The sequence below is a fragment of the Chroicocephalus ridibundus genome, chromosome 5 (assembly GCF_963924245.1).
Source record: "Chroicocephalus ridibundus chromosome 5, bChrRid1.1, whole genome shotgun sequence".
In the NCBI taxonomy this organism is placed as follows: domain Eukaryota; kingdom Metazoa; phylum Chordata; class Aves; order Charadriiformes; family Laridae; genus Chroicocephalus; species Chroicocephalus ridibundus.
This window is the reverse complement of record NC_086288.1, coordinates 79,386,606-79,405,879: the sequence shown is the minus strand read 5'-3', so window position 1 is coordinate 79,405,879 and position 19,274 is coordinate 79,386,606. Positions and strand designations below refer to the sequence as shown.

Here is a 19,274-nt window from a genome sequence, read left to right as displayed (position 1 = left end):
TAAAATAGTTCTTAAATGGCATAAAATAGTTCTTAAATGGCAGTCAATCCTAGCTCCACAAGGGTTATTAGTGTACATTACATACATATATTAAAAGAAAGTTCAAACTCCAGAGCCAAAAGAAAAAGGGGAAGTGAGGGGGTGGCAGCTTTATACATGCAAAAGTTTTTAATCCAACCTTTAATTGCTAGTCTAATCTGAGCCTGCATGGAGGACAATGTGTTTTTACATCAAATATCTGAATACATTTCTGGTGAATAAATTGATGGCTAAAACCTAAAAAACACTGTCAGTCTAAATTTTTTTCAAAATTCAGACCGAATTTGCAACGGCTTTCCTTTTTTGTTTTGGAAGAGGGGAGAGATTGACAACACTAGCAGCGAGGAGACAACGACTGTTTCTCTTCTTCATCTCCCCCTCTCCACCCACTCACCTCTACCCCCGCAAAGTTGAAGAACTCACCATATGTTTTTTAACGCGGTAACTCCTGTAGATAGGAGACTAGATTTCAACTCTTTCCCCCTGACAGAGCTTTAAACCCTTATTTTGTACCTTCCAGGGGAACCGCCTAGCCACTGGATGTGTTCTGCAGTGGTGTCCTCTCACCTGAGCTGTTTGAACTGCTACTTTGACCTAGTCGCGCGCCTCCCAAGCGAATGCTTTAACCACCAGACCAAAGAGTCATTCCCTCTCTTTGCCTCGGTATTTAAATAATCCATGCAGAACAGCTTTTTCCATGGGGATCGAGAGAAGCCAATTATAGATTTCTCACTGGTTTAAGAACTCTTCTGGGAAAGTGAAAATGTGGGTTCAAGAATGTGCAGACAAAGAGGGTCTTGAACCTGATTGTCCCACGTTGTATATCAGATGAGGCCCTAACCGCGGAGCTATTGAATAAATGAAGAGAGGGGGGATTCTCTTTACTTCCATGAATGATTTACAAAGAGTGTGTAAACCTAATCTTTCATTTCCAGTTCTTTGGTTTTGGGTTTAAATAGCTTCTGCAGAGTTCTCTGGGTCGCTGGCAAGTGTACAGACTGATGGACAAAAATAGTGATTTTAGGAATGGTGAAGGATAAATCTCCACACTTTTTTTCCTAAATATTTCCTGAATATTTCTGTCAGTTCCAAATGAAATCAAAGTATGGTTTTATTTGGCAGTAAATGCAAAATTTTAGTTAAATTGGGGGGGGGAGGTGAGTGTGGAGGAGGGGGAAGACAACTAATTTTTTCAATACCCCTTTTGTTAAAGCATCGAACTGAAAAACTATTAATACAAAAAGCCCTGCTGTGCAAATGCTTCCAGATTTCCTAAAGCTTAATTCACAAACCTGTACTGCACTAGTGTGCTTTCATCAAGAAGGTCTAGTAGAAGTTGCTAGCCACAAGAGTGCTGATTTCAATTCAGACACACCAACCAATACAAAAGCGACACTGTCGGTTTCTGAATTCTGAGTCCTCTTTCAGCTTACCTTGCTATAGAACGTGAGGGAGAGCCATAATAAAGTGAATTTTTTGACGGGGGAGAAAAAAAAAAAGGCCAGCAAAATCTTTTAGGCAAAGGTCAACTATTGACCAGTTGCAGGAAAATGTCTCAATAGTAGCCTGCAGGTACGGAACAAGTTGTTAAATATTGCAGATCTCTCCAGTCCCCCCGCAGGTTTGCAGATACCAGTTGTGAAACCCATTCCCTGAGTCTGAATTCAGTGAATGATTATCCCTTCCTCTAGGGGTGCAGCAAAGGAATAAGAAAGGTAGCGTGCCATCCCCTAACAGGAAAAATCTTGATTTTAATCTTGATTTCCCAATCTGTCTTTTGCTTTGTGTCAGTGAATGAACGGTCGAGAACCTAGTGCAATTCCTTCTCCAAGAGATAAAGAGAAAGGTCAAGTCAATCCAGAGAGCAAAGTCAAGCTGGCTAAACCTTCACGACCGGGTTTCTTCAGCTCTCCCTTTCAGAAGTTTACCTGGGGAAATGAAGAAGTCCTTTCCCTTTCTGGTTACACGTGTTCGCAGAGATCCACTTTGCATTTCATGCACGTTTATTACCCTAGGTATCCACATCTGCTCTGGAAAACGGTTATGCCATAGTAGGTATTTAGGCAGCTCTGATGCTCTCACTTTAAATTAGAAGATCTTTATGAAATATCTAGCAGAATTGTGGTGTTGCTGGTACTTTTTTATTAAATCCTAATAGGAAACATATTTGATCTCTGAGCTGTTCGCATGTGTCTGTTCTCCCAAAACAATGAATTTTTCTGAAAGACCTTCTAATCCGAATCTCGGAAGAAATCAACATTCTTTCTGGAAGAGTCAGTTGTATTTGTTGTTAGTTTGGTGTTTGTTGACTTTTTTGCAAAAGGATATAGTGCGTTGCATTCTCATAGCTCACTGTTCAAGCAAAAACTGGTGCTAGTAAAACATCCCGAATTCTATTTTTAACTAGGCATCTGTCATTCTCGGTAATGCTGGACTATTAAACTAAACCCAGTTTCCATTCTGGAGAGATTAGGACATTTCAGCCAATGCTTTGTCTTCAAAACTGAAAATGTTTTCTGAACTACAGGGGTGAAATCAATTATAAAACCAAATAATCAATACTATTGACAGGAGAGGTCACAAAGTGAATTTTTGCAGTGATTTTCTTTTTTTAGAAAATTTTGTTTCAGGACATCCCTCAGTTACCTCGGTGTGTGTTTTTTCAGGATTTCCCACGGTTAAGTCCCTCCTGGTATACAATGTGTATTCTGATCAAATCTGTCTCCTCCAGCTTAAAGCTTGTGCTATCATTATTCAGGTAAAATCTTCTTCAGCCACACACAGTGCTTGAAATCGTTGCCGCTTACTTCACCTGGTGTCAGAAGACTAAAACTGATATACAGGAACTTCCAAAAAAAAAAAAAAAAAAAAATCAACCAAATCCCAAACCGAAACTCTTGCAAACATGGGAACCTTTCTCAAAAACAAGCAAAATTTAGGATTGAAAACTATGAAATAGTAAAAAAAAAAAAAAATAAAAATGCTTTTTTCCACTATATTTATGTTTAGCACATACGGAATTGCAATTCCCCATGTTCTTCATTAGTGACAAAGTTTTTAAAAATGTATTGTTTGGCTTAGTGGGCATCAGATGATCAGATGCCTCTAGCTTTCTGCTTCAGGGCCTCTCTGTCTTGTTGAGTCAAGCCTGTGCTGGAGCCTTCTGCATTTCTTTGTCTGGCTTTATATTATTTAGTAGATATAGTTAATCTCCAAATAAATGAATGATGATTTTCCAATCCCATAAATATTTACCAGTTGGAATAATAATGCTCAGTGCTTGAGTTAAGATAAGTTTTCAGATGTGGACTACTGAAGTACGTGTATATATACATACATATTTTGTGTGAAATTATGCTAAGATTCAACAGGATGTTCCTTCATTCACAAAAAAATAATTTGAAAGTCTGTTTTTATGCTCTTGCTCAAGCAGTAAATTATTTAGGTCTCAAACGAGGAACTGGGAATATATGCCAACTGCCACTTTTAATAAAACATTCCTAACTAGACCTTTTTATTTGGTTTATATGAAGCAGACAAACGTTCGCTTTTTGTAGAACTGATACACTGCAATTAAAATCATGAAGTTCTTTCTTTTGTACTTGCACTTTATTTTTACTTTCCTATAAAAATGTGGAAAAATCTACATTCACCTGAAGCATAGCTACGTATGGTAGGATTGAACCTTTCTATTAAATATTCCCTGCCTGGATGTCACACCAAGGCCACTTCAGTCACTTCAGCACCAGTCAGAGATGTTTAGAAACACTTCTTCCGAGTACTTTAATTGTTCATCAAGACCTAACCCTTTGAACATTGCTTTAAGGCATTTTGGCTCTGCTCTGAGTCACTGAAGCAAAATTGGAGCATCTGGATGCAGTGTCAAAATAGCCCAGGCGGCTTCAGTGCAGCACCCAAGTGGGTAATCTCAACACGGAATACAAACACTGCATTAGCGATTGCCGGAAGGCTACAGTTCGTCTTCCTCTGAAATACAATACAAGAAAGTGCAAGAAAAATTAAAGGATAACACTTTTTTTTTATTATTATTATTATTTCCTATCTTCTGTTGTGTGAACAAAGAATCAAGCTGTGTTTTGATGGTTTGTTGTGTTTGGCAGCATTTTCAATCCCCGTTTGCCCTGCTAATCCACCAGTTTTCTCTTTTTTGGACAAAGCAACGAATGATTTTTACAGTTTATGCTGGTTTAGACGTGTGAATACAAAAGAAGGTATCCAGCTGATGATGTTACCACTGAATCAAAGTAGTGAAAGAAAAATTATATTTTAGTTCCTGTTACTAATATGTTATTATAACATCTAATTATACTCTGTAAATTTTATATAAAATTTCCATAATTCTGTGAGTTATGTGAAATTATATTTGTTTTGCTTTGTTTGCTCCCACAGATCGCAGCAAAATTGCATTCCATTGATTGAAAAGCGCATTGTAAGTAACTCATTGTTTCTCTTGTTGAATCAGGCTTCACATTTTATTTTTCTGAATCTGCTAAAATTTTATCTGATGGATAAAAGTGGGTTCTTTCTTGAAAACTGGTGCACCATTAATACTCTGTAAGAGCCCATGAGACATCTGGCGTGTGGCTACAGATACAGTCCCCAGGACGGATTTCTTTTGCCACAGGCAAGAATAGTTTATGTAAGGCTTAGGCCAACAGGTCAAGAAATATAAATGCAGAAGCATGCTAAACATACCAGCCGACATCAGGCTCTGCCTGGAAATGCTGTATTCCAAGTCTCTGACACGGCTGATCTGTAGAGTGCACCCCAGAATGAGCACTGGAGAGCAGAACTGGGGCACAGCAGTATATATATTCTATCTCCCCACTACCTATTTTTCACGCTGTGCATCTAGGGCTTTATATTTATATGTATATACAGTGGAACTAAATACAAACAGAAGAATTAGCCTGGTTTGAAGCTTTGTTGGTTTTGTGCAATTCAAATAATACATGTATTTTCTGTGTATATATATATATCTATATCTGTATATAGAACCAACATACACTAAAATTGTTAGTTGTTCAGCGATATGAAAAAAACTCTGCAAAACACACTGCTTCACACTACTGTTCAAACTATTCGCACCACTCTTACAAATGCAGTACCAAAATATATTCCGCTTGGAACATGTCAAGTAAATGGGTGACACTTTTTCTAACATGTCTAACTGCCATTAATTTAGTTAGCATTCATTGTAATTACACCAATCATAATGAATTCATTTAGTATTAATGTGAACGTTATACATCTTTTTAGGAACTCCATTATAATTCAGCAATAATTAATGTACATATTAAATGAAGTGTTACTACTCAATGCTATTATAAAGCCATGTTGTTTCATTTGAAAAGCTTTAGAGCAAGTTGTGTTTAATCTGATTGGTATTCTGATTGTTGCCAAGAGGTATTCTGCGATGGCAAAGGGCAGTTCACATTGGGAGATGTGTTAACTTTTCAGAGAGATTCCGTGTTTGCACTTGTCTACTGATCCACTCATAGCTTGGCACTTGAGGCAAGATACTTCATGGCCATGATAATGCAAAAAATGCGTAACCGTCCTAAAAACATGCAAAATTTCTGACGTTTCAGACCATATCCATTAAAGGAGGCGTGTGTTTCTAAGTGAAGTACTGCGACACCTACATTCTATGATTGTTTTTCCTTTTTACCCTCCAAGAGTAAGCCAAAACTGAGAACCAAGTATTTTCCATGTATCACACATCAACACAATTAGGTGCTTCAAAGGCATCCATGCCTCCTTCAGGGAGCTACATGAAAATAATAAGTAGGGGAAATATAAAAAAAGAAGAATGGCCATATTGGGTTAGGGTAAGAATTGTCTGGCCAGCATCCTGTCTCTGGGCAGTGATTATAAATATATGCCCAGAGAAAAGTAAGAATAAAAATTACATGATACTTCTACAGATATTTCCCAGCCTCCAGCAGTTCTGGCTGAAGAAATTCCATCAGATGTATATAGTTTCTAGATATTTAGATTTTGTTGGTTATCTCCTCCACGAGTCTATTTCCATAAATCTATTTAAACGTCAGAATAACGTCCTTTGACAGTGAGTTGCATGGGTCTACTACCATGTTCATTTTGTGCATAAAGAACTATTCTTCTATGATTTTTGAGCCTCATCTATATCCTTCTCTGGAGAACTTCTTTTAAAGAGAAGTATCCTGCTTTGCTACCTGTACAGGAGCTGTTGATCATATTTGTACCCCCTTTTTGGGTATTGTACATTACGTGTGGTTTTCAAAGTATGAGAGGGTCTTAGGTTTATACTAATTCATAGTTATTCCCCCAGCTTTTCTTCTCAGTTTCTTACTTAATAGTGACATTGAAAAGTTATGGAACTATTGGCTCATTTTTCCATGATAATTGTCAGCTCAAGCCCATCATGTTGTACGCAATGTTAAATTCCCACCCCCTCAGTACATCATTTACATTTATTTACAGGGCACTTCATCTGCTCTTGTATTGCCTCGTCACTCAGTCTTGTAAGATTTTTCTGGAATTCTAAACTGTCTGTTCTTTTCCTGACTATCCCAAATAACTCTGGTCAGGAACATTTCTCACCACCTCTCATAGCCACTCCGCGATCATTTGTTCAGTGTTGAACATCACAGGCCGCAGAAAAGGCCTTTGCAAAAGTCCGGCAGCAGTGTTTCTCGATTGCAGGAACTGTATATTAACTCTTCACTTTCTGTTATTTAGCCTTGAAAGTATCAGTTATACATGCCTTCCATCTTACCTGCTGACTTTTTTTTATCAGTCTTATTTTTTTAATAAGACTTTTTTAAGAAAGTTTAGCAAAAGCCTTCTGCAAACCCAAGGTAGACTCCAACCAAGCAACTTCAGGCAACCAAATCACTCACATTCGACAATTGGAAGTATTTCAGTAGGTCCACAAGGAAGAAATTTCCTTTCCAAAAGCCATCATCGCTCATCCAAACTATAGTGTATTCATAGTATATTATTATATTTAACTTGCCCAATATGGACATCAGTTCTCACAAACTGTGGTTTTTTACATCTGCCGTTTAACTTTTTATTGAAATTTATTTTCACTGCATTTTACGTCTTCTCTCCCTCAGTACCTTTGCAGTTTTAGGTGAGAGATAATGCACCATCACTAGTCAATAAGCTGTTTCATCTGTGAATTGTCTTATAACCCTTGAGTGAATGCTGTCTTATCCTAATGATTTGTTACTGTTCATTTTCTCATCACTTCCTTTCTCCTTCAAGTGGATATTCCCACTGAGAGTTATTAGGATACGTTATTACGCAGCAAGCAATCTTTACCTGTAGTTTTACAAAATATGTCAATGTAATGCTAATTAATAAGAAGTCAGCTAATCTATGAACTTCTGACTTCTCTTCTGCTGATATATTTGACCTTGGGCAAATCGCTTAACCTCTGCATTTCTTTACTGTTTCCCTTCCTACAACGGAAATAAAGGAATTAGTGTTCGCTTTAAAATTGTTGAGCTTTACAGATTACATGTATGCTAGGTATTCGTATTTATTCTTTCACACCAAAAATTAATTAAATTTTGGAACAGAACAGTGGATAAAATAGAAAAAAAATTAACAGTTAGGAAATAGTTACCCCTATGAGAGACAGAATCAGAACCTACTCGGTACCGTGCTAGATTTAAAAAAAGTTATTTGGTTACTTCAGAAAAATAAAAGACGAAAACAAATGTTTTTGCACACCTTGTTTTTGTCCTACTTTGTTTTGTAAATGACCTTTTTTTGATTGATATATTAATAAGGAAGTCATTTTCCTCCTTAATTTTTATTGTGGTTTTGTGTCATATAAATGTACATGTAGAAATTCAAGATGTATTTTGGATTAATTACTGAGAAGTATTGCAAATATTTGTTGCTATGGTGGATTAAAGAAGACGAGCACACTTATGGCAAGTATTGCCTTTTATTGAACTCATCATTTGTCATTTGTGAAGAGTTGATGGAATTTTTGTCCTCTTTTTTTATTAGAATCTTTTCGATCTTTTCAGTGTTGAAGTATCGTTCTCTCTTTCTCAGGCAAAATTCATTCAACCAGTAGCTAGCTTCGCGCTTTTGTGTAGAGGAGACTGCAGCATTAAACTTTAAATAGATCAAAATCAAATCTAGTTATGCTCAAATACCTAATGTTTAACTTTACTCGTTGAAGGCTTGGTTTTCTAAAGTAAACCAGATAAGCGTGTTCTCAGCACTACTTTTCCCATTGTTGTGTGCCTGCCAGCTTTCAGTGTCATCAACTACTTTTCTGTTCAGGTCTGATCTCCATCTGAAAGCTGGGGAGGGACTCTTGATCAGAGTGCAGCAATAGGAGGAGGGGGAACGGTTTTAAAGTGAAAAAGACTTGATTTTGATGACATATCAGGAAGAAATTCTTTGCTGTGAGGGCGGTGAGCCCCTGGCCCAGGTTGCCCAGAGAAGCTGTGGCTGCCCCATCCCTGGAGGGGTTCAAGGCCAGGTTGGACGGGGCTTGGAGCAACCTGGGCTGGTGGGAGGTGTCCCCGCCCAGGGCAGGGGGTGGCACTGGGTGATCTTTAAGGTCCCTTCCAGCCCAAACCATTCTGTGATTCTGTGATCTTAGACTCTATGGAAGTCTTCTACTAGTTCTTTGTTACAGGCCAGTGATAGTTAAGCACAGTCCTGTCTACCTGTCAGCCAGCTATGATTGAAATGAAAGGGAGATGTCGATTCAAAATACTTGTAGAAATAAGACTGCTAACACAAAGAGCTGGTTAACATTTTCTAAAATTTTTGTGTCTTTCATTCTGGTTTTGGATTTTCTTAAATATACGATATACTATTTCTGTAAAATATTATTTTGTCCTTTGCTATGAAGGTTTAATTCTATGTTTCTGACTGTCTACAGAAGTGGCACAAATGTTTAAAAGGTTCAGTGCCAAAATTAACAGCATTTGAGTTTCTTGTTGAAAAAATAGCAGCCTTTAGGAACAGTAATTCATTGTATTTCATGCATACTTTGGGGTCATATTAAATATGATTTTTACTAACTGCTTATTTGGCAGCACCAATGGACGTGTAGCTTAGGTTCACTCCTACCTTTCTGGTTTGGACTACTTTGGATAGATAGTAGGTTCTTCTTCCTTTTTTTAATCTAGTACGTTGATCTGTGTTTTCCACGCACTGTCTCTTTTCTTTTTCAAAGATATTCGATATTCTCTCGTCTTGTTTCCGTACATCTTCATTTTGGATCTCGTTCCATTAGCATTTGTTCTATTGGTGCCTTTTTCTTCCAACTTCTTTGTGACTTTTTAAGGCCTTCGTTCTTATTTCCAGCTTTCCCTTTCCTGACTAAAACTGATGTTTATCTTTTTAAGTACTTGTATGATGGCTGTTCTGGAGCTGTTCTTTGGAAATGGGAATAATTCAATTAAATCAGTCTCTCAGTGGTACAGCTAGTTCTTTTACAATAACATGAAGGAAAGATGGAGAAGTGGCTATGTGGGAATAGTCATGAAGAGTTTTCTCCCTGAAATATATGAAATCAGATAGTAATCCAAATAAAAATTGTCTTTAAATTGTGGTTGTTTTGAATCAATTTAATTCAAAGGGATTTCAAGGAACTGGGAGATATTTTTCTTTCTGCCTGGGATCCCAGCAAGGAAGATCGGATTGCATATTGTGTGGCCAGTGCTTGAGCATTCTTAGGGATTCTGTCCCATTGCTTTCACTTAAGCTTTGCTTTTCAAGATTAGGATTTGGACCTATCTCAGCAGAGGAATTAAAAAATAAGTGCCTAAAGACACGCTGTCTAACAGATACGTAATACACCATATTTTAGCCCGCAGCCCCTTTCTATAGTGTTGTTTAAGCTCTCAGAAAAATAGTATTTACAGTGAAAACCTTTAACAATCTCTTCCCATGCTTGCTAGCAGGCACTGATTTAATGCTAATGTGACAGCTCAGATTTTAGCGAGAGACACTTTTATTTCCCTGATAAGAGAAGTGTTACACATTCTGAAAACCAGACAGATTTTTCTGGCCAGTGTCTCCTCGTGTTTGTGCCAGTAGGGATTTGCTGACTACTCAAATTATCTTTCACAGGTTAGCACATGTCTGTCTTATATAGAAATGTTTATCTTCCTTTCTGACATTTCTCTAAATGGTCGTATTTCTAAAAAAAAATGAAAACAGACTTTGTTGTAGTTAATAAGTGGCTACCTAATGTTCCCCCAAAAAACCTGCTAGACTTTTATAATGTAAGGCATCAATTTAGGATGAGCTTGTGCTCTAGCAAATCATGTTATATTTCTTGCAAAATACATTTGCAATTTGCAGTAGACTCTTCTCTGAAAAAAAAAAGTGAAAAGACAATATTATAATCTCGATAACATTTATAATGTTAGAAAAAGGTGCTGATGCATTAAATTAAGCTCCGTTATATTTCAACTGTGATTCTGGATGAAAAGTGCTTTATTTTTTTGTTTGTTCTAGCAGGGGTTATTTATACATCTCTACAAACTACAAACCATTTTATTTAATCTTTCCTGTGGTTACTCAGAAATTTTTATAGATCACACCAGATCTATATTATATATATAGTGTATTTTAATGCATATTTTCACATCTCTGTGCCACATGTATCTTAATGCATATTTTCACATCTCTGTGCTACATACCATTTCATTTGGTACGTAATTTTGTATTTTTGAAATACGTAATTGAACTTATTTTATGCCTTTGCTGATTTTTTAACCTTTGCAGGAGTTTCATATAATGATAATTGCACTTCAGGCGAAACTGACGTAGAATCTGAGTGGAGGAACAATAGTACCACTGTCTTTCCATCTTTTCTGAACAAGAATTGTGGATTTACTTCTTTGTCTGTGTGTTTCAAAGGTGATCTATTTGGACCAAAGTAGATATTACTAGCAGTTGGGGCAAAATTTTCAGTTCTTCTCTATGTTTCACACTAACCTTTAAATTCTTAATTGCGTAAAATGAACTTCTGAACTTATTTAATTATAAGCTGATACATCCACCAGTCTTATTAACTTGTTTCTACTAAAACTGATCAGTTCATTCTAATAGTTACATGTCAAACAGAATTCAAATACACAAATATACGGAGGATTACAGTTATATATCCTTATATATCCTTAAATATTTACAGATAGAGCAACTTATTATTATGAATTACAGCCCATTTATATTTTGAAAGTTCTTACAACTATAACAGCTAGAGATTAAACTTCCCTTTTTGAATGAAAACTGAGATTTGAAGACCAGTTGCATTTCAGATAAAAAGCACTCTTCAGGTAGGCAGTGGTTGGCGCATGAGGCTCTTACTCTAGTATGACTTTGCAATGTTGTATTATGTTTTTCAGAAACAGTAAATCGGTTCGTGGTTCACAGTTTTGGTCAGGGTAGACAGATTATTCCTCCTGTTGTCACCAATATCATCCCATCTGACATTTTAATTCCTCAATGTGGTGTCTAAAGCCAGTTATCCTCGAAAGTGCGATAAAGCACTCTTATCTGGGATAATACTGAATTGAAAGAAAGACGTTTTCTGTGAATTTGACCACTGTGCCGGTTTTCCTATTTTGAAATTTTAAGAATTGTTTTAGAGATGTATGGTTCATTCAGATAAACGTTTTCAATAGAGGTAATGATGGAGGTGATCCGTTGATCTTGAAATTTTAAATTTTTTTTTCAGTTATGTTTCTCACCAGGACTGACGGTGAGAGCAAATGTTTCACTTGATAACAAATTCCCCCGTTCAGATCACTAAACTGTTAGAACAGTACTAATTCAATCCTCAGGTCGTTATCAAGCCATTACTATTATCTTGATGAGATAAGGTATCCTGAACTATGGATATGGTAGAATTCGTATTGGTATTACAGCTTGCTTCCATTGCCGGAAAGGCATTTTCTTATACTTATATGTAGCTAAACTAGTATTATGTTTTGGAAATAAAAAGTCTATCAAAATTTTTAACCTATGAAACAAATGCAGTGATTACACATATGGACTACAAAATACCACCAGCTTCCTCAGGTTGGCAGCATTCATGCTTCCTTACTGTTTTGTGTTTCGAGTAATGCATGATTCACCTGAAACAGATATTTCAAATGTCTCTAACACATTAGATGTTACTCCACCCATCCTTTCTTAACACATAGTCGTGTTTTTAAGCATAGCGCTCATTTAAAAGTACTGGGGAGTTGAATCTACCCAGTGTGAACATTGGGAAAAGTAAAGTGTCTTGGAGGTTCCAAGCTTGCAGCAGTCATTAGTCTTCACACAGCTTCTCTTTGCCTTAGACAAGGACACAAAACGAGCAGCTGGAGCTACAGTATTGTTTTCCTTTGAATCCTCCAGCCTAAGTTCATATGTTTATTTTCTTCCATGTGTTAAGCAGAGGTATTTATCAGATTTTGCAAAAGAAAGATAATAGTGTAGAAGTCTTCTCGCAGCCGGCCTTGCGAACCTCACAGCCACCTCATTTCTGATGTGCATCATTCTTTCCCGCTTCCTCTGTTGAGACTGCCTTAACCAACAGTTTAATTTATGCTCTAGCAAACTTCCACGCAAATTCACATCATCGTTAAATTAGACCCAGAATTTCACTGGCCAAACTAAGTCTGTTTTGAATAAATTCAGAACTGTCAAAGGAAAAGTAAAACATTTCAAAGAAAGATTACTGGGTTTGCAAGAAATTTCCTTCTGGAGAAAAGAGCAGTTTCCAGGTAACTTTGTTTTTATTATCGTTCAAATAGCTTTCATACTGAATTAAATATGCTTAAGACAAACTGAAGGTCTCTTAAGAGGGAGTGCGTGCAGCCAGGGCAGTGTAATAATCTGTAGCATTTTCCGTCTCGCCCTCTAAGCCAGATGTCAGAGGATAAGACGAATAGGGATTAAATTTCATCACTGACACTGAATGACTTTCTTTTCTTCTAAAAGACAGGAAATAAACAACTAGATTTAACAGATGAGGGAGCTTCTGTTATATCTTATTAACAGTATTTTATTCAGTCACTAAAATGTGAGACTGTTCAAGCAATAACTGACCACGTAACAAAAATAAAATGCCCTGCCTCGTAAAGTTTGGCAATTTCAGTATTTTTTTTAGAATGCGGTTACATTAAAATTTATGCAAAATGTGTAGGAATACTCTTATGTAGAAAAAGCTGGTTTCTGGGGTTTTTCCTTCCTTTTCTGGTGAGGAGGAATTCTAGATTATGTCCACAATTCTGCTGGATAATGGTAATAGAAAATATAAATACAGTCTGAAACTTATTTCTTTCAAAGTTAAACAATGGACTTTAGGTTTAAGTCACTTTAGCCACAGGGAGCAATTGACCTGCTTTGTCTTATCCTTAATGAGTAAAGCTACTAGTGATTGAAGAATCTGAAAAAAAAAAAATATCTAGAAGGATGACTTTCTATAGTGTTCTTTTTTTTTATTCGGAAAATACCCAAATATCATCTGAAACTGTTTTCCCTCGTATTTCTGCAGATAAATTACTATGCCACAAATTGCTGTAATCCACACACAAAGATAAGTGATTTGTTAAAATTTCTTAAATGTTGCCATCATTTCCAAAAAATAACTTCTAACTGAATATCCTGCACAGTGACACAAGCTTCACACAATTTTTCCTGCTCTCCTGCAGCAACTGAGATGTAATAATGCACATTGCTGAGTACACCGTCACAAAGAGTTAGGTTTTAATTTTTATTAAGCCTGCTCTCATTCACCTGCAAGGGTTTATTTGCATACATTTAACTCAATACATGCCAGTCCACATTTGTTTTTAATGCCTAATTAATTGTCAAGAAATCTTTACTTCAATATTATGTTTTAAAATTAACTCCAGTGAACTGAAAATGGTGTCATAGGCTATTAAGTATGATGTGAAAAAAATAAGGATGTTATCTATATTATTATATTGCTCTTCCTGCAGATAATAGAAAGACTGTTTAGAAACGAGTGTCAGTGTTCTCACAGTTGGTGGCAATTTACATGCATGAACCATGTAGGTAAAAGGGAGAACTTCAAAACCTCTTATAATCTCATATATATTTAAGTTTTAATACACTGTACAGATGTGATGCACTTTTTACATGTAACTTTAATTATGTGTAAATCTGCTTGAGCATCTTCTTTAATAAATTTACAGGCCAAATGCTAGAACTATTTATTACTAGGCCCATCTAATCCTGTACAAAGATTCATGTGGTTATGTACTGATCTCTACAGAGCAACTCCCTGGCTGTCACTGACTTGAAAGGGTAATGCACAGCAAGTTTTATTTGACCTTAGTTTTGATTTCCACATCTTTATCTCTTGCCCTTTCTTTGTCTTCATCTGTAGCAGTAAAGGTCATTCACAACAAATCGTTCTTGAGAGCAGTAGCAAATTAATTTTGTAAAGCATTGTCAGCACCACCGAAAATCTCTGCCGGTACTAAACTTTGTAGGGATGCTAATAGTTCATTTCTGATCTAGATATCATAATCCAAAGCTCTACAAAATATATTTCATAGTTGGTATATCACATTCTTCTTTATGGTCAGCTCTTCTGTCTCAGACTGCAACATGATTTTTTTAGTTTTGATTAATTTATTTAAACTTCAATTCGAAAGAAAATTTAGTCATCTGATCTCAAGCAGTTCTTGATCCAGATGAGAGTCACAAAACTTTTCAGATATTGTATCTTATTATAGTTGCTCAACGCTTGTATTAGCATAGCACACACCACTTTTCAGTCGGAGATACGGAGAAAATCCACTAGAAGTCACTTCCTGTAAACTCTAAGATGTAACACTGGAAATATAATTTACCAGGTCTGGTAGAAAAGGGGAAGATTATAAATATGTTCAGTTGCTTCAAGACAGCTGCTCCATCTTCAAGTAAACCATTTTTCCAAAGAGCAATAACCTATATTCTAGTCAGGGGTTAGCGCTCTTAAGCCTTAGTGCCTCAATTCCCTTCTGCTAAAAAACCAATCCAGCCTTACCAGCTGAGCTCTGTTAACAGCGTGTCTTTCTAGAGCACTCTATAATAACTTTCTGTCCAAATGCTCTTGCTTCTCACTAGATTTGGATGCAGCGGAGGTAGAAATTTATCATTTTCTTCTACCAGCGATTCCGGGCCAGCAGAAGAGCCATATGTCTATAGGGAGTTAGAGGAGTACGTTTCAGTGGGAAGCCACGTTGTTGAAATTGGTAGCTCTACTCTACCACAATATCATTATGCGTCACTAGTGAATTAACGGCAAATGCAGTCCTAGGCAAAAGAGTGTGGGTAACCCGGTTCGTGCTACTACATGCTGCTGTTGTAAATGCTGTGCTACTTAAAGAAAATTGATAAGTGAATGCAAGTAGCAATTTAGAAAACAACTACTATGAAAAAAAGGAGTAAAATCACAGATCCATTAAAGTAAACAGTGTAACTCCCACTGATTTCATCCCAAAGAGCCAGCTGATGTTGAGCAGCACTGCTTAACACTGTCTCAGGATACATTTTTTTATAGCGTATTGTTGTCGCTGCCATTTTTAGAACAGGTGAAGCTTTACTGTTGTGCTATTTTTTCATACATCTTAAAGTATTTCACTTAAATACCCTAAAAAGTAGGTGGTACATTGTCTCCATTTACAGATATTTGCAAATAACCAAATGAAAAGAATTAACAAAACCATTACACTCAGTTCATGTATTCTTTAAGAATTCAATCTGAATTAATTCATTCGGTCTGAGGGGATTTTTTTATTTCACTTCTCCTTACTAAAAAAAAAATCATATGTAACACTACAGAATGACAAAAGTAACATTTTCTCCCAATATTTAGCTTTGTCAGTATTAAGAATTGTGGTAAAATTAAAGCCACTTTTATCCCAGTAACTCCTATGCAGAGTTCTGGATTTTCAGATAAAATGCACCAGATTGATAGAGCAACAGCTTCAGTGCTGTCAGCTGCGGTGTTTCAAAACCCGATGGGCGATTGACCAAAAAGTTTCCAGCGTTGAAAAAAAGCATTGCGCTATGGATGTATCCATCTGCGTGTGCATGTACGTATGTAAGCACGTGGGACAATCAGTGCTGCTGGCTCATCTAAAGGCATTTGAAACTCATCCTCCTCATCCATCCTTTGCCCAGCAATTATTTATTCCTGTCCCCAAATTCCAAATCAGTTCAGTTCACTCCACCTCTACGTGAGTTCTGCCCCAACCCAACTCGACTGGCCTACCAACAGTCTTCATGTCTGCCTCGCCTGCGTCTGATTTCCCTCTCCCTTCTGTCACCCCCAGCTGAGTTGTCACCCTTCCTTTTCCATTTGTTGTCCCCTCCTGCGCAAAGTGCCCGGGAGGAAGCTGAGGTAGTGGTCCATCGCTCACCAGGAGGCAAGAAAGAGCACGGGTTATGCTAAGTTCATAGATTCCACAGCTCTAACGAGGAGTACGAGTAGTCTGAAGGAGTAGGGACAAAGCCATGCCTGCTTCCTGCACTGGCTAAGAAGATGGCAGCTGGGTAGGTGGACAGACAACTTTTTCTCAGGGAGGGCTAAAATTCATTAATGTAATTTAGCTTCCTTTATGCCACATTAAAATCTTGTAGTTCATTAAAAAAAAAAAAAAGCCATATTAGAAATAGTGTCTTTATCGGAGATTTTTTTTCTACTGATAGGAACTAATAGGTCAGCTGTGAAGAGAGGAGATTTTGCTAAGTAACACTCCAAAATTTCCACTCAGTTTCCACTTTAATTGAAATATTTGCTTCCTGATGCCAGTTTTAGTTAATCTACAGGTACAAAACATCCTTAATTATTTTTTCTTACTTCCCATTCTGTAGTTTCAGATTTAAATCTATCCAAAAATGTCCTTTATGTTTTCAGTATGAAATGTATCATCAACAATATCAGAAATGTATTGTGTTGGGGTAAAAAGGCTCAGTATGTAATAAACATCACAACTCTTTCACAGGAGCCATGGGAAAAGAAGAGGGCTGACTGCTACTGTACTTCATAATTTCCAAGCAGGATATAAACTCCAGTCCTGCGGAGTTGTTAAATCTCACTTATCTTGGTTATTATGGGGTATTACATTAGTAGAAATGTTCTACCTTCAGATATCCCCTGTGGGAAAATTCTCTTATTCCACTAAAAACTAAATAGTTTGAAATTACAGGAAAATAATTCTTATTGAGATAGAACAATTTTTTATTATATCCCAATGTAATATCCTGCTTATGTTGCTGGAGCATTTTCATTCGTTTACAGACACTACTGCTATTTTGTGCTTGTTGTCGTAGGTGATCTGTTTTTTACTGCCCTTGTAAAAAACAGTGAACATACAGAGAAGTCAATAGGGAATACAGAAAAAATCTGAATCTGTAACTGATCCTTGCCTCTTTTTACCTCTTGGAGGAAAGCATTGCACGATAAAGTTTACTCCTTTGCCCTTTAGTCTGATATCACTGAGAAATTTCCAAATAGCAAAAGCCAGAGAGGAATCCTTAAAGAAATGTAAAATGAAACTAGCAGCCCTGTAATATTTATTTTTTTTTCCAAAAACAGCAGTCAAACAAAGCAAACACTACGTACATCCAACTGCACAACTGCGATAACCAAAACATACTGTTATCTCAAAGTTTGGTGTGTCCGTCGGGGCTGTTTCAATACATCTGTTTTTTTGTTTTAAAGTATTATGTACAGCAACGTTTGAGCCTGCAGAGTTTACTTGTTTCTCAGAAGAAAGGCTCTGCAGGAGAGAGTTTCTGTCCTGTGGAGCTTATAGACTCTGCAGGATCTTTTGCTCAGTGACCCTAGTTTATCCACAATTCATTTATGTGACTGAATCTTATGTCTCCCAGATAAACGAGTTTCAGATCATTAAGGTTGTACTGTCCTTGTTAGCAAGAATATATTATTGGTCAGAGGAATGCCACAATGTCCTTTTGCAAAACACAGGGAAATAATGATCACAGAATTTGTTTTCAGTTTTGTTTACAACTTAGTTGTGAACTGTTTCTTGTCCTGTCGCAAGAATAAATTATTGACAAGGTTTCCCATCTCTGGACACTTTTTTTTTTTTTTTGTATTCTCTTTGATCTTAAAGAATTTGCAGGCTTTTATGCAACATGGGGTAAATTTGGATATTGACTTTGGATATCTTTTCAAAAGAAAAGAAATAAAGGATAGCAACAGTATCTATATAGCTGTGCAATCATAATGATTTAGAAATAAAAAAAACCCACATATAAAAAAGGAGATGTCTTCTATCTAATGTATTGTATGACTAATGTGTAACAATTACAGGCTGGGAAAAAATTAAGAAAGTAAAAAGAAAGCTTTGTGGCAGCGAAAAACCTCACCTTTTTCTTTCATTTTCTTTTGCAGTTTTTGAGATCTTTGGCATACGTTATCAGAAAAACATTTTACTTAAAATGGCTGAAATTTAAAATTTTTCTTTGCCCATTTAATTACAAAAAATTAGTGAATTTGAAAACAAGGATGTTGTCTAGAAATCCATCATGTCAAATATACATTAGAGCCATATATGTCATAACAAATATATGATCAATAACATTGTCTTATAGAATTTTGAACTGCAGCAATTTTTGAAAATACTGTTTTTAATGAGAGAACTGTCTGATGAGTGTGTCAGTGTAGTACACAGCATGCACAGCCATAATAGTTCTGTAATGAGTATTATGTATCCATTAATATGTAACAGAATTTGTTTTGCATGAAGTAAATCTCCTGTGCAGAAAACATAAAAGAGGCTTTGTTTGATTACTAAATATGAAGTGTGAATTCAAATTCTGCTATTCTCATTCTGTCATATTAGAACTAAAGCTAAAAGAGATACTGATTTGGCTACTCATTCTGTTTTAAAATTTGCTTCATTTTCAGTATAGTAAGCAACAAAGAAAATGACCTGCTTAAATAATCAGGTTTTTTAATTCACCTATTCTTATAAAATATTGTAAAGAAAATCGACCATACCTCTCTGAAAACAACACAGATATTCTCCCAAAAGATCTTATTGATACTCACTGATACAATTTCAGCGTGATTATGAATACTCTCTGTTTTCCCTAGTTTAGAAGATTGGGCTCAGCGTGGGTATTTCAAATTAAAGAAATGTTTATATTTAGAATTACATGCATGAGAATTAAATTACTGTAAATAAATAACCATTTGCTTC

At 36.3% G+C, this 19,274-nt stretch overlaps 1 protein-coding gene across 19 annotated transcripts in view; it reads left to right on the top strand.

Annotated features, from left to right (window-relative positions):
- The window catches only part of TENM3 (teneurin transmembrane protein 3), a 1,409,904-nt gene that overhangs the window by 472,552 nt on the left and 918,078 nt on the right, over nucleotides 1–19,274 (top strand). For all 19 annotated transcript variants that reach the window (XM_063335478.1, XM_063335480.1, XM_063335491.1 and 16 more), the window contains exon 5: nucleotides 4,450–4,489. The gene's annotated coding sequence lies outside the window, so the exon portion shown is untranslated. The remainder of the gene's footprint in view (nucleotides 1–4,449; nucleotides 4,490–19,274) is intronic.